The sequence below is a fragment of the Eutrema salsugineum genome, unplaced genomic scaffold (assembly GCF_000478725.1).
Source record: "Eutrema salsugineum unplaced genomic scaffold, Eutsalg1_0 scaffold_12, whole genome shotgun sequence".
Taxonomy (NCBI): domain Eukaryota; kingdom Viridiplantae; phylum Streptophyta; class Magnoliopsida; order Brassicales; family Brassicaceae; genus Eutrema; species Eutrema salsugineum.
In genome coordinates, this window is record NW_006256895.1 from 3,454,179 (window position 1) to 3,469,093 (window position 14,915).

General features: G+C 44.1%; 1 non-coding gene across 1 annotated transcript; it reads left to right on the forward strand.

The window, feature by feature from the left end:
• Positions 1-355: 355 nt before the first annotated feature.
• LOC112089556 lies at positions 356-459 on the forward strand. Its single transcript, XR_002901192.1, has one exon. It is a non-coding gene; the product is annotated as a small nucleolar RNA R71 (small nucleolar RNA).
• Positions 460-14,915: the final 14,456 nt, after the last annotated feature.

The following is a 14,915-nucleotide window of genomic DNA, read 5'->3' on the forward strand; positions in this document are numbered from 1 at the left end:
AGGATTAACCTAGACTAGAGTTCTTAATCACTTGAATCATGTCTCATCATTGTCATTAGCATTTCTAGTTTAACACCAAAGCACCCTAACCATCTATCATGTCTAGAATCTCATGCCTCCATCATATCATATTCACACCATTTGTCATTGTCATTTGTCTTTAAACCTGTTTAAGTTGTTAGTTGTCATTAGTTAACCAAAATCACTCTTGTTTGCTTGAATTAAGAACTTGATCACATAGTTTAGTGTCTATCACCACATTCTTGGATTGATTAACCTCTTTGTGCTACTTTGACGAGGGGATTGATAGCCCTGAGACCCTAAAAAGTCTTGTCTATCACTAGGTTCTCGACTAGTTCCATTGCCGCATTGGTTAGTGTAGCTTCTAAACCGTTCCCAAGCTTCACTAAAGCTCTCGTTATTGTGCTGCGTGAAACTTGAGATCTGATTCCTGAGCTTAGCCGTGCGTGATGTGGAAAAGAACTTTGATAAGAACGCCAGCTTACACTGCTCCCAGGTTTGTATAGAACCCCTCGGTATATTCTTTTCCCACTGGTGTGCTTTATCACTGAGGCTGAAAGAGAACAAGCGTAGCTTGAAGCTATCTTCGGAGACGCCATTTATCTTGGTTAAGTCGCAAACCCGATCAAATTGATCTAGATGTTCGAGAGGGTCTTCTCCAGCCAGACCGTGGAACTTTGAGTTTTGCACCATATTGAGCAGGGAAGCTTTAACTTCAATGTTGTTGTTTTGAACTGGTGGAGCTTGAATTCCAGCTCGGTATCGGTGCGCATTAGCTCGGTCATTCTCTCCAACACAGATTGGAGGATGTTGTCTCTGAACTTGGGGCGATGGCGGATGAACATGATGGGCTTGTTGTTCATTTCTATTCGCTTGGTGTTGGTTTTGCTGAGCAAGCCGTTCGTTTCTTTGAGCCTGTTGCTGATTAACATAGGCTTGTTGTTCATTTCTTCCTGCCTGCGCCTGATTAGCCTGAGCCTGGTGCTCGGCTGCCTGAGCCTGTTGCTCCATTCTCTGTTGTTCTGCCATTCCAAGTCTGTCAAAGTGCCGTTCTCTCTCGCGAGCTCGCCTTTCTAATCTGTCGATGTTATCGTCGTATGGGAAAAGCGATCCTGTGCTCCGAGACCTGGTATTCATGCACCTGAAAACAAAACAAGAACTTGGAAAGAAGTTAGTAAAACAAAGGAAAGAAAAGCTTGAACTCAAGAACAAACAAGAGACTAATGCTCCTACAAGTTGGCAACGGCGCCAATTGATAAGTAAGAGTTTTCAAGCTCTTAGAAGGGTTATCAATCCCCTTGTCAAAGTAGTATAAGGGGTGTCAAACCAAGCTTGTAAACGAGACACTAGCCTATGTCATTTGTTCAATTAAGTCAAGACAAGAAGGTAAAAGTTTGGTGACGATGATAATCAGGCAAATAAGCAATAAAAGTAAATAAAAAGTAGAGATTTAAACTAAGCAAGATGCAAACAACAAACAGGTGATTCAGATGATGATAATATGCCATAAAGGAAGAGACTTTAGACAAGATAATCGAGTCGGGTGCTTCCAAGCTAAACTAATGGGCTAATGAATCATTTTATCAAGCGGTTTCATTTAACTTTGAACTCAAGGCATGTTAATCTTCTCATGAAAGTATTAAACATCTAAACTGATCCTCCTTCATACCAAAATATCTTTTGAGAAGCACGAATCAATCAGCAATAAGATTCAGTTCAAATATGTCATTTAAGAGAACAAACTATCACTCTCGCGATGAAAGACTCTTAAACCCTTAACCGAGTGGTTCAGACATTTCTACAAACACTTTTGATGCGAGATATGTCTCAGATCTGAACCTCAAGTGATGTGCTTGGATCCAGCCTAGAGATCTCGTCGGTTAAGGAATGAAACATGCAAGACTAGACACCTAAACCCATTAATCCACCTTGAAAGCACCCTAATCTACTTAACTAAAGTCGCTTAAACGACTACTCACTGATTATAACGAGCTCACTAAGTCCTTTGCAAGACGTGTAGCTGGTCATGATTAGGAGTTTAATGCTGATAATAAAAGAAGAGTAAAGAAAGAACAAGATTCAGACGTAAAAACGAGATATCGGATTAGATTAATCTGGTTTTCACAAAAGAAGCAAGTTCTTAAAGCTAAAAATAGGTAAGAGATAAGATAACTAGGTTTTTAGTCTCAAAATGTATTTATAGCAAAGGGAAAGTGTCGCGGGTCAGCCCAGAACAAACCGGGTACTGAACCGCCCTCTTGGGTTGATGGGTGAGTGCCACGGTGTGTCGGAAAGTGAAGCCGAGGTCTTCATGCCGAGGTGTGCACGTGAGTCAGGATCCGGATGAAGATCTCGTGAAGAACACGTCAAGAACATGCATGAACCCTAGTCTTTGATCCATCCTCACGTGTGTGTTCTTGAGCTACTCTGTTCTTGATTCTGGGTTCGTGACAAGGGACCTCGGGATAAAATGTCGAGGGGTCATGATGTCGAGGTGCTTGGGAGAACACAGTCCGGCATGCACGCCGAGGTCATTACACCGAGGTGTACTCTCAACACTTAGTCGTTTCCAGCTTCAGTTTTTACGTATGCATGCCTCGATCTAATCATGCCAAGGCTTTGGGATGAGGTCTGGTCCAAAATACTTCCAAGATATGAGCCTCGACTTGAGTGATGCCAAGGTAAAGATACCAAGGCTTGTGAAGACACTTAGCACGTATCGCAACTCATTTTAGGCTTGTATCGACCATGTCACCTTCCGGAAGCGATAACTTGCACACGACTCCAATTGCTCTGGGACCAGTTCCACAGTAAAGATGACTCAATAAGCTCAAACTTTGGTGAAGAAACCATCGGAGGTTGGGGAGCGGAAGGCTTCCTGGATTTCACATCTTTGCGCCGCATTGAAATTACCGGAAAATAGACTTTTAAACCGATGTGAACTCCGGAGACACTATCTTCGAAACCTTTGCTCCGAATTGAGAGATTCCAAATGCTCTGAGAAGATCTTCCATGGATCTCGAACTTTTATGAAGACCGGGTAAGCTGGTTCGGACAGGAAAGGCTCCGTCCGCCATGATCTTTGAAGTTCGCCGTTCAGTTCTCGGGTACGCGCAAGGCTGGTGAACGCTCCGAAAGCCATATCTTTCTCTCCACTGGTCCGAATTGGATTATTCCAACTGTTCTGGAATCTTTGCTTGATTATCTCCAACTTTGGTGAAGACCCCGCCAACTGATTCGGACCGGAAGGTTCCCCGGATTGCTGATTTCTGAATTGCGCGGGCAAGGGCAACTTTTGGTCGTAAAAACCTTCCCGCGGTAAGGAAAATGGTCGATGGCTGTGTACCGCGGTAAGCTTTTTGGTCGTAAAAATCCTTGCCTCGGTCAAAAACTTGTCCCGTGGTATTTTTGCACTCGATACTCGATTTTGGCCGATCGGTAAGGTTTTTGGCCGTAATGAGCATCCGGTAAACATTTTGGTCGAGGTTTCCGACCAGCCGGTACGAGATTTGGCCGAGAAATTCCTCCAAGCGGTTTTCATCATTTTTGACCCTTTTCTTCACCGTTTTCTTTCCTGTTCCTCTTCTTAAGCTCCAATTGGTCTCCAAGGCTCCTGATAAGGACTTCAAAACATGCAAAACTCTTTGGGACCTAATGCAAGCCCTAAGTCCTATTTTGACGCCTAAAGACTCAATTTACATACTCTATTATACGCAGAGTTTGCCTTCTTCACTCTTTTCTCTGCATTTCACGAGCACAACTCTCTCATTTCTCACTAGTTTCACGTGCTTCCAAGTGCTTAGACTCGTTAGGGTGGTTTCTATTCTGCAAAAGCATTTCACTGAGCTTGAATCTTGGATTCCCAAAGGTATATGCATCTTAAAGAACTCATCTCTTTCCTTCATTCTTTGCGAGCATTAATGTTTGTAAAATGTGGAATCGATTCTTTTAGAACGGTTCATCCTTTGGGAACAATTTTAAAAATTCCATCAAGATAGACAACACATGAAAAACTGGTCTTTGCACTGAAAATCGTTTGTTTTTGAGTTTTTAAAATTCTTGAGAAAAATGCGCTAGGAATCGTCTTTGATGGTGAACTGAGTTCTTGAGCTAAACCGTCTAGATATCTTTTCTCTCACCGGTTGTTCTAGCTTATTTGTTAATCACTTCGATGTTTAAAAAGCTATTAAACCGGTCTTGTTAAAGAAAAAGCTTTGTTCTCCTGAGGTACATGTGCTTAGCGATACATTTGGATCTAATGGTTTCTTTGAGGACCTCTTTCGCAGATGACCAACGGGCGAACCATTCCTGCTCATGAGACGGATAAAAGCGAGGTCCGGAGGAAGGGCACAAAAGGAAAAGTCATTGCCTTGGCACGAAATGGATGAAGAAGCAAGAAACCCTCAACAAGACCCGAGGGCGAACCAGCCGCAAAACGCGCAAGGAACGCCGAGCCCACTCCGGCAGCAGCGCCTGAATCAAGGAGGAATGAGAAGCAGGAAGCCACTGGATCAGATGAAGACGAGCCTAGAGCCCTGGTTCCTCAAGAAGCCAACTGTGGCAAGAAACCAAAGAAAGAAACGAAGGCCGAGCCCGAAGGAGAGCATTTCCCAACCACTGAGGAGTACTTGGACCATTTTAACTCTATAAGAGTGGCTCAAGGTCGGTTTCCTGATATGGAGTTGTTGAGGAAGCTTGAGATACTCGATGATGTTACCCTTGCTTTCAAAACATGGGTTTGGCCGAGTTCTTTGAGATGAGCGATGTTGCTTATGAGGGGATTACACAACAGTTCGTTGCCACTTTGGAGGTCATCATATACCCCAAGAGAGATCCCAGGCGCTTACATGGGAAAGGGTTTGGCCACATAGAGTTTGATATGGATGGGGTGCACGACAAGATCAGTTTGAAGGAGCTTGATGAGATATTCGGTTTTGAAAGAAACGGAAGCTCGCTTGATAAGTTTGTGTACCCAAAGGAAGAGCTAGCTGCCTTGTGGGAAACCATTGCTTTCGGACCTTACTTGGGAGGCAAGAGCAAGACGAGTTGCATCAGAAACCCCGCGATCAGATACGCTAACCGAGTCCTAGCCTCTACGTTCTTCTCAACTTATAACCCTGGGGTTATTCACTTGGCTGAGCTTGAAATGTTAGGACTTGGACTGAAGCCGCTCATCACGGAAATGAAGAACAAGAAGGAGTTCCAAGGGCCCGTACATGTACCCTCTTTAGGCGCGTTCTTTGCGATTCAAATGCTCACCTACCGTCACAATGTGTGGTGCGACCGAAAGAAGAAAGGCACTAGGAGGCTTCAGAACGGTTGGATTGTCACTAAGATACTGATGCACAGAGACGGAACACAGGTCCTATTGCCTAACCGAGGCCTCACCATGCTAGATAAGCAATGTAATGTCTCCTTCTACGTCCCCAAGGATCAGCTGTACAACCCGTCTCTCGATCCGCCAATGCGCAAGTGCAACAAGGCCACGAATAGCAGGCCTCTGAACAAGAATGGCACGGCCGGTTGTGAGAATGAGGAGTCGAGTCACCCTGAGAGAAGGATAGGAGCTGGCCGATACCATTTCGATCCATACGTGTGGGGTGAGCCTGAATACCACACCAAAAGTGGTGTAAGTGGCAAGACAAGACCATTCATGCATTGGTGGACTGTGTAAGGCACTTGAAGAAGAAAGTCAAGCAACTCACTAAGCCATCCTCACCTGACAAGAACTCGGCGACCTCAACAGCACCGGTTACACAAGAAGAGGTTGGAGAAAGCTCGAACACGAGGAACCCGGAGTTTCCACGAGGCAAAGAGGACTGGATCGATCCTGCCACGGAATTCTTGCCCGAACCCTCGGAGAGCAGCCCACCACGTCAGTCCACACCCTCCTGTTCAACATCAAATCCCTCGTACTACTTGGGATCAGACCTCTCCGACTGAGGTATCGACTTCAAACCCTTGTAAATATGCATCCTGTACATATCATCTTGCATTTGTCTAGTTTATCTTTCTACTTCTCTCACACGCTTTTATAACACAAGGGACTGTGTTATTTAAGTGTGTGGGGAGGAGCTTTGTGTTTTCTGATCTTGTTTTCTTTGTTCTTATTTGACTTTTTGCATTCTTGAGTCTCATGTAGCTTAGTGCATATGAAAAATCAGAAAATTTTCACAAAAAATGCTCATTCTAGCTGCATCTCGCATTTTAAGATCGAGTCTAGTTGCATCATGTAGGATTGCATCAGTGCAAGGAGCAATGATAGGTTTTTTCCTAGAGAGTAAATCGCTTGAGAACTTGAACGAAATATGCTTGTGAAACTAATTCTGTGCTTGCAAAGTCTGAAACGATTTGAATCTGAGATGCAAGTTTGAATTGAACTCAACTCTGATTAAGTGGGAACCCTGAACTTGACATCTAATTATCATGTTTGTGCATATCATCATGAATTCATGGTTACCACATACATATTTGAGCTTTCTTATCCCTTTTTATCTTGAGACAGTTCTGATCTCTCATCTTGAGACAGTTCTATGCCTTTAACCTAACCTTTCTTTGAAGCATAAACACCCTTTTTGTGTGCATGATTTTGTGAGGCCTTGTTTCTAGTAGACTTGGTAAAAAGTGTTGGGTTTAGAGAGACAAAGATAAGTGCTGCATGTAGATACTGGTCCATCATCAAGGGCCAGTCTAGGCTAGGGTGAAAGTGAGAGCATCGGTTTTGAGTGAGCGAGCTGAAAAGAAAAGAATTGGAGTGATGAAAGTGGAAAGAACCGGATTGGATAGGGGAATGAATACTAAAATGAAAGAAAGCGAGTCTATGCTAAAAAGATACCATGGCCGCGACAGCTTGTACCGAGGTCGATGGTAAACCGCGCGAGAAGGAAAAGGCCGAGGAAGCTGTTCCGGGCCAATGCAGCTTTGATGCCGATTGAAATGAGGCTGATGCGCCCCCTGTTGAGCTCAAGCCTCTACCAACAGGGCTCAGGTACGCTTTCTTGGGTTTAAACTCCACATATTCCGTGATCATCAATGATAGCTTGCTTGAACACGGAGAGAGTGCATTGCTTAGTGAGATAAGAAAGTTCAGCAGAGCCATAGGATATTCTTTGGCTGATATTAGAGGAATCTCTCCTGACATATGCACCCACAGGATACACCTAGAGGACCAAGCTATGTCCTCTATTGAGCATCAACGACGTCTTAACGCGAACCTCAAAGAGGTGGTTAAGAAGGAGATACTCAAGCTCCTTGAGGCAAGGATAATTTACCCAATCTCTGACTCAAGGTGGGTATCTCCTGTTCACGTTTTGCCCAAGAAAGGTGGGATCACGGTGGTTAAAAACGAAAAGGATGAGCTTATAGCCCAAAGAACCATAAACGGTCATCGCATGTGCATAGACTATAAAAAACTGAATTCTGCTTCTAGTAAAGATCATTTTCCTTTGCCATTCATTGATCAAATGCTTGAGAGGCTAGCTAATCATCCTTATTTTTGTTTTCTTGATGGGTACTCGGGTTTCTTTCAGATCCCTATAGATCCTTGAGATCAAGAGAAAACAACATTTACTTGCCCTTATGGAACTTATGCTTATAGGAGAATGCTTTACGGTCTCTGTAATGCACCGGCCACTTTTCAAAGATGCATGATGCATATTTTCTCTTATCTAATTGAAGAGAAAGTGGAGGTGTTTATGGATGATTTTTCCGTGTACGGCTCCTCTTTCTCCGATTGTCTTGCTAATCTTTCTCAGGTTCTAAAGCGGTGTGAGGAGCACAGGCTCGTCTTGAACTGGGAGAAATGCCATTTCATGGTCCAAGAAGGGATTGTCTTGGGGCACAAGGTATCAGAGATGGGCATAGAGGTGGACAAAGCTAAGATCGAGGTTATGGTGAACCTACAAGCTCCGAACTCCTTGGTCACACAGGGTTCTACAGAAGATTTATCAAAGACTTCTCCAAAATAGCTCGACCCTTGACGAGACTATTGTGTAAAGAGTTGGAGTTTATCTTTGATGATGAATGTGAAGAAGCGTTTAAGAGAATCAAGGAAGCATTGATCAGTGCACCGGTTGTACAAGCACCTGATTGGTCATTACCATTCGAAGTGATGACGGATGCATATGATTATGCCGTGGGGGCTGTCTTGGGGCAAAAGAAAGACAAGAAGCTTCACGTGATCTATTACGCAAGCCGCACCTTTGATTCAGCTCAAGAAAAGTATGCCACCACCGAGAAAGAAATGCTAGCCATTGTGTTTGCATTTGATAAATTCAGGAGCTATCTAGTGGGATCAAAGGTCACGGTCTACACGGATCATGCGGCTTTGAGGTATTTGATGACCAAGAAGGATGCTAAGCCGAGGCTTCTAAGATGGGTTTTGTTACTTCAAGAGTACGATATGGATGTGCTTGATAAAAAGGGTATTGAGAATGGAGCTGCCGACCATCTCTCAAGGTTGAGAATTGAAGAACAAGTCCCCATAGACGATGCTTTACCCGAGGAACATCTCATGCTAGTCCGATCTTACTTAGAAGTGGAGGAAGCCAACACGATCAAGGAAAGAAGCCTCTCGTGGTTTGCAGATCTGGTGAACTACTTGTCATGTGGTTTAGAGCCACCTGATCTTGATACTTATCAGAGGAAGAAGTTCTTTAGAGACGTGATGAGATACCATTGGGATGAGCCGTATCTATACGTTCTTAACAAGGATCATCTCTATAGACGATGCTTGGCCGAGGAGGAGATCTTATCGAGTGCTACAAGAATGCCACGGTTCGATGTATGGTGGTCACTTAGGTGCATTCAAGACAGTCGCCATGGTTTTACAAAGTGGTTTCTGGTGGCCGACCATGTTCAAAGACGCTCAAGATGTAGTCTCAAGGTGTGAAGCTTGTCAAAGGCACAGTAACATATCCAAGAGGAATGAAATGCCTCATAACCCGATTTTTGAAGTAGAGGTCTTCGACTGTTGGGGCATTGACTTCATGGGTCCCTTTGTAAGCTCATACGGGAATCAGTATATACTTGTCGCGGTGGACTATGTAAGTAAGTGGGTTGAAGCGGTAGCATCTCCGACTAATGATTCGAAGGTTGTGGTAAAACTCTTCAAGAGCATCATTTTCCCAAGGTTCGGAGTCCCAAGGGTAGTCATCAGTGATGGGGGAAGCCATTTCATCAACAAGACTCTTGAGAGTCTTTTGAAGAAGCACGGAGTAAAGCACAAGGTGACCAGCCCTTATCATCCTCAAACTAGTGGCCAAGTGGAGGTCTCAAACCGCCAGATCAAAGCCATTTTGGAGAGAACCGTGAGCTCATCTCAGAAGGATTGGAGCAAGAAATTAGATGATGCTTTGTGGGCTTACAGAACCGCATACAAAACCCCCATTGGAACCTCTCCATTTAACTTGCTCTATGGGAAAAACTGTCACTTACCGGTTGAGTTGGAATACAAAGCCTTGTGGGCAGTGAAGCTTTTGAACTTTGATATCAAGACAACTCAAGAAAAGAGAGTTTTACAGCTTCATGAGCTAGAGGAGATCCGCTTAGACGCATTTGAAAGCTCTAAAATCTACAAAGAAAGGACAAAGGCACTCCATGACAAGAAGATACACAAGAGAAAGTTCAAAGAAGGGGATCAAGTTCTGTTGTTCAACTCAAGACTTAAGTTGTTCCCTGGAAAGCTAAGGTCTAGGTGGTCCGGTCCGTTTACAGTTCTTGAAGTGAGACCTTATGGAACCGTTGTTTTAAAAGGAAAAGATGGACAAGGCTTTGTGGTAAACGGTCAGAGGGTAAAGCACTACTTGGCATCAGAAACAAGAGAGGAAGCTACCTCAGTTCCTCTTCTTGAACCCGAAACTGCCTGAAAAGGTAAGTAAAGTCAAACATAGAGACGTTAAACAAAGTGCTCTTGGGAGACACCCCAAGCTTATCCTTGTAAATACTTCATTTTTCATCTTCTTTTTCTTTTTTTTACTCGAAGCTTTTTGAAGGGTTTGTTAAGTGTTTTCAGGTGTTAGACAGTGAATCTTGTGATTAAAGAAAAGAGAAGCTTGAGAAGACACGGCCTGATGACTTAAGAACAGGAGTACTAGTAGCCTCGGTATCGACTCTTGGTATATTCATACCGCGGTCACCTTTTACCGAGTGTAAGCCTGAGAACCTCGGCTAAACTCCTCGCCTTATTTACATCATGGCCGTGTATTGGAAAGCAGAACGTGAAATGACTAAGTGTGAGGGAGGTCCACGGTGTAAACACCTCGGTATAACCATACCGAGGAACAATGTTCGCATGAAACGGTTAAATACCTCGACTTGAGGCCGCAACCAGTTTACACCAAGGCTAACTCGTCAAAACCCCCAAGCACCAAGTGGTCTTTGTTAAAACAAGTACCCTCGGCATGATGCCCTCGTGGTGGAGCATGCCGAGGTGCCCGATCATAAGAAAGAACGAAAACAAGAACACTTGGGACACTTAGGTCGAGAAAGAAGGTTTGCGCGGTCTATGGAAAAGACTTGAGGGCCACGAAAATTTACTCGGTAGCATGAGCCAAAATCCCTCGGCCTGGTACCCTCGTGGTGGAACTTGTCAAGGCCGCTCATGTTAACACGAGAAAAATCGGTTTAGACCGTACGGCCCACGTCATTCCCATACCGCGGTCATTTGGAGGCTTTGCGCGGCATTTTGAATTCAAACGCTCGGTCAAGGCAATTTTTGGCGCGGTCAACGGCTGGAGCTGGAACAGAAGGTGGGACCAGTCCCACAACAGTCCAAATGCCAGCTGAAAAGCGCGCTCCAGCCCATACCTGCCTCCATACCGAGCCAAAACGCAGAGTTTGTCTTCTTCATCCTTTTCTCTGCATTTCACAAACACAACTCTTTCATTTCTCATCAGTTTCACGCGATTCCAAGTGTTCTAGACTCGTTAGGGTGTTGTCTAGTCTGAATAAGCATTTCAGTGAGCTTGAATCTTGGATTCCCAAAGGTATTTGCATTTTAAAGAACTCATCTTTTTCCTTCATTCTTTGCGAGCATTATTGTTTGTAAAATAAGGATTCGATTCTTTTAAAGCGTTTCAGCCTTTGGGAACAATTTTAAAAATTCCATCAAGATAGACAACACATGAAAAACCGGTTCTTGCACTGAAAATTGTTTGTTCTTGAGTTTTTAAAATTCACAAGAAAATACGCTTGGAATCGGCTTTAATGGTGAACTGAGTTTCTGAGCTAAACCGTCTAGATATCTTTGCTTGCACCGGTTGTTTTGGCTTGTTTGCGAATCAATTTGATGTATTAGACGCTATTAAAACTGTCTTGTTAAAGATATAGCTCTGTTTTTGATATTCTTGTGGTATTTGTGCTTAATGTTACACTTGATTCTCACATCTTCCTTGTGAGTTTCTTTCGCAGATGACCGAGGAACAGACAACTCCGGCCCACGAGACAAGCATGAACGATGTCCAAAGGAGGGCCACCAAAGGGAAAGCCGTCGCCTTGGCACGACATGCGGGAACGACCAAGAAAACCTCCGCAAGACCCGAAGGTGAACCGGCTGCGAAGCGAGCAAGCAGCGATGAGCTTGCGCTTGCACCAGTGCCTAAGCCAAAGGGAAATGGGAAGCAGATGGTTGCTGACTCTGAGGAGGAGGCCAGCGCTTTGGTTCCACGAGGGGACACAAGAGAGCGAGAAGCCAACTGTGGCAAGAAGCCAAAGAACCGAAGGCCGAGCCTGAGGGAAAACATTTCCCAACCACTGAGGAGTACTTGGACCATTTTAACTCTGTGAGAGTGGCTCAAGGTCGGTTCCCTGATATGGAGTTATTGAGGAAGCTAGAGATACTCGATGATGTTACCCTCATCTTTCAAAACATGGGTTTGGCCTCGTTCTTTGAGCTGAGCGATGTTGCATATGAAGGGATTACACAACAGTTCCTTGCCACCTTGGAGGTCATTATATACCCCAAGAGAGATCCCAAGCTCTTACATGGGAAAGGATTCGGCCATATAGAGTTTGATATGGATGGCGTGCACTACAAGATCAGTTTCAAGGAGCTTGATGAGATATTCGGTTTTGTGAGGAACGGGAGCTCCCTTGATAAGTTTATGTACCCGAAGGAGGAGTTAGCTGCTTTATGGGAAACCATTGCTTTTGGACCCTACTTGGGAGGCAAGAGATGGACGAGTTGCATCAGGAACCCCGCGATAAGATACGCTAACCGAGTCCTAGCCTCCATGTTCTTCTCGACCTATAATCCGGGAGTTATTCACTTGGCCGAGCTTGAAATGTTAGGACTTGGTCTGAAGCCGCTCATCACGCAGATGAAGAACAAGAAGGAGTTCCAAGGACCAATCCATGTACCTTCTTTAGGCGCGTTCTTCGCGATCCAAATGCTTACCTACCGTCTGATATATTCATAAATTGCATCATTTAATGTACATATTCTAGTCAAAATCATGTCTCATTTGCATGCATTTTAGGTCTTTAGGCATTGTTTTAGGACTTAGGAGATTGCATTAGGTCCAAGAGAGTTTTGCATGTTTTGGAGTGTTAAACAGGTGCTTTTGGAGCCAATTTGGAGTGGATGATGTGATTCAGATGAAGAAATGGAGTTGGAATGATCAAAAATGGTGAAAAGGAGCGATTTTGGGTTTCTCGGCAAAATGGTGTACTGAAGGTCGAAGGTTCTCGACCAAAATCCTTCCCGCGGGTAGCTTTCTCGGCCAAAAACACGTACCGCGGTCAAGTCTCTCGGCCAAAATCTCCGGGTGCAGACACGTTTCCGAAATCGCCTGTCCGGGGAACCTTCCGGTCAGATTTAGCTGTCGGAGTCTTCATAAAAGTTGGAGATAATTGAGTCAAGAGTTCATAACAGTTGGAATCAAGGAATTTGGACCACGGATCTGAAAGATATTGTAATCGTAAGACGAACAGGTCTCGCACTCATTCCAGAGCAATCCGATATTCCTGAATGATCGCCTGTCTGGGGAACCTTCCGGTCCGATTCAGATGTCGGGTGCTTCATAGAGGTTGGAGAGGATTGGATTACGGTCTCATAGAAAGTGGAATCGTGGAATTCGGACGCGTGAGCAGAGAGTTAAGCTCGTCGGAAGGAACCCCTGTCTCGCAGCTGTTCCGGACCAAGCAGATCAGTTCTGAAGAATGCGAAGGACGGTGTACTTCCAGGCCGATTCAGTTTCCGGGGTCTTCATGATAATCAGAGACAATTGCGTCTTCTTTCCAGAACGTCCAAGATCATTCGATTCGGAGCTATGAGCAGGAAGATACGGTCTCCGGAATGGACACATGTCTAGACGCCTCTCTCTGGTCGTGTAAATGCACTGCAAAGATGTGCCCTCCAGGAAGCCTTCCACTTCCCAAGCACCGTGGCTTCCTTCACCAAAGTTGGGGATAAATGAGCCCTCTGTCATCTGCAACCAAAATCACTCAATTCGGACAATTATCTTAGAAGTTACACTCTCCGGAATACGAAGTGGTCCAAGCTGCTCTGAATGCTGCGAGATGGTCTTGCGACTTGGTTAACTCGCAAGCCAGAAGACGAATGCCTGGAAATTGATGCTGCGAGTTGAGAAGTGCGGGTAAGCTATCAATGGATGAGGTCTGAGGCTCCCGAGCAAGAAAATTGCTAAGTCCACAATACTGCGACTTGGGCATGCTACCTGGGAGACACTGGAACCAAGCCGCATGATCATTCGCAATTTACTCCGACTTGAGCCTGCGACCTGGGACTAGGGATGACCAAGTCGCACATATACATTCCCCAGAAACCTCCTTGGTCCTGCGAGTTGAAGAAGAAGAAGATTAAGCCGCAGCAAGACTCGCAAAACACTCCTACTTGGGCGTGCGGCTAAGACAAAGCGATTTAAGTCTCACAAGACAAGTTCTTCATTTACTGCGACTTGGGCGTGCTACCTGGGAGACACTGGACCAACCCGCAGTAATTCCACTTTACCCACTAAAGCCGGGTCAGGACCCGGTTTGTTCCGGGCTGACCCGGTTCATTAGCACTTAGTATATATAGCTTTTTGGAGAAAAACCCTAGGGAGGTTATCTTCTACTTAGTTTTCTCTCTAGTTTTCTTTCCTTTTGAGGGTAAAAACGTTTTTGATTAAGAGATATCTGAAGGGATTTGATCATTCCAAGTCTGTTTCTTATCATCTCATCATCTCATTTCTACTTCTAATCATGATTAACATCATCTCTTGCAAAAGATTAGATGTGTTCTTCATGATTAGTGAGTAATCATCTTTTAAACTTCTAGGTGTGTAGATTAGGGTGCTTAGATGTTTGATTGGTGATGTTTAGGGTTTAGATTCTCATTCCATTTCCTTAGTTAGTTGCTCCTAATGCCAGATTTCCTTGGGAAAGTGAAATCTGGGTTCATAGGCATTTCATGCACCAAAAGTGTTTGATGAAATGCCTGAATGAGCTAACTTAAGGGTTTATGCCTTTTTCATCATGGGAATGATTTGTTAAATGCATGAATGACTTATTAGAACTGTTTCTTAATGCTCATTGATTCATATTTCACAAATGATGATTTGGTTTGAAAGTGGATTAGTGTAGAGATTAATGCCTTCATGAGAGGATTAGTCTAGATTAGAGTTCTAAGTTGAAATGTTTGAGATCATGTGATTGCTTGTTATGTCTTTCTGTATAAGATTCAGTCTTCTTGGTTGAGAGATTGTTTGGTCACTTATTAGGCTTGATGCATTATGCTTGCTGATTGCTTGATTATATCTAATGGTTGTTAGACTTGATTAAGTGATTTGCAAAGGGATTATTGTCATGGGAATGAATTAATCTGATTAAGAAGCCTAGACTAAAGAGTAGCAAGTGTTGCATTATGTTCTTAGCATCATGATTCAATATCTAAA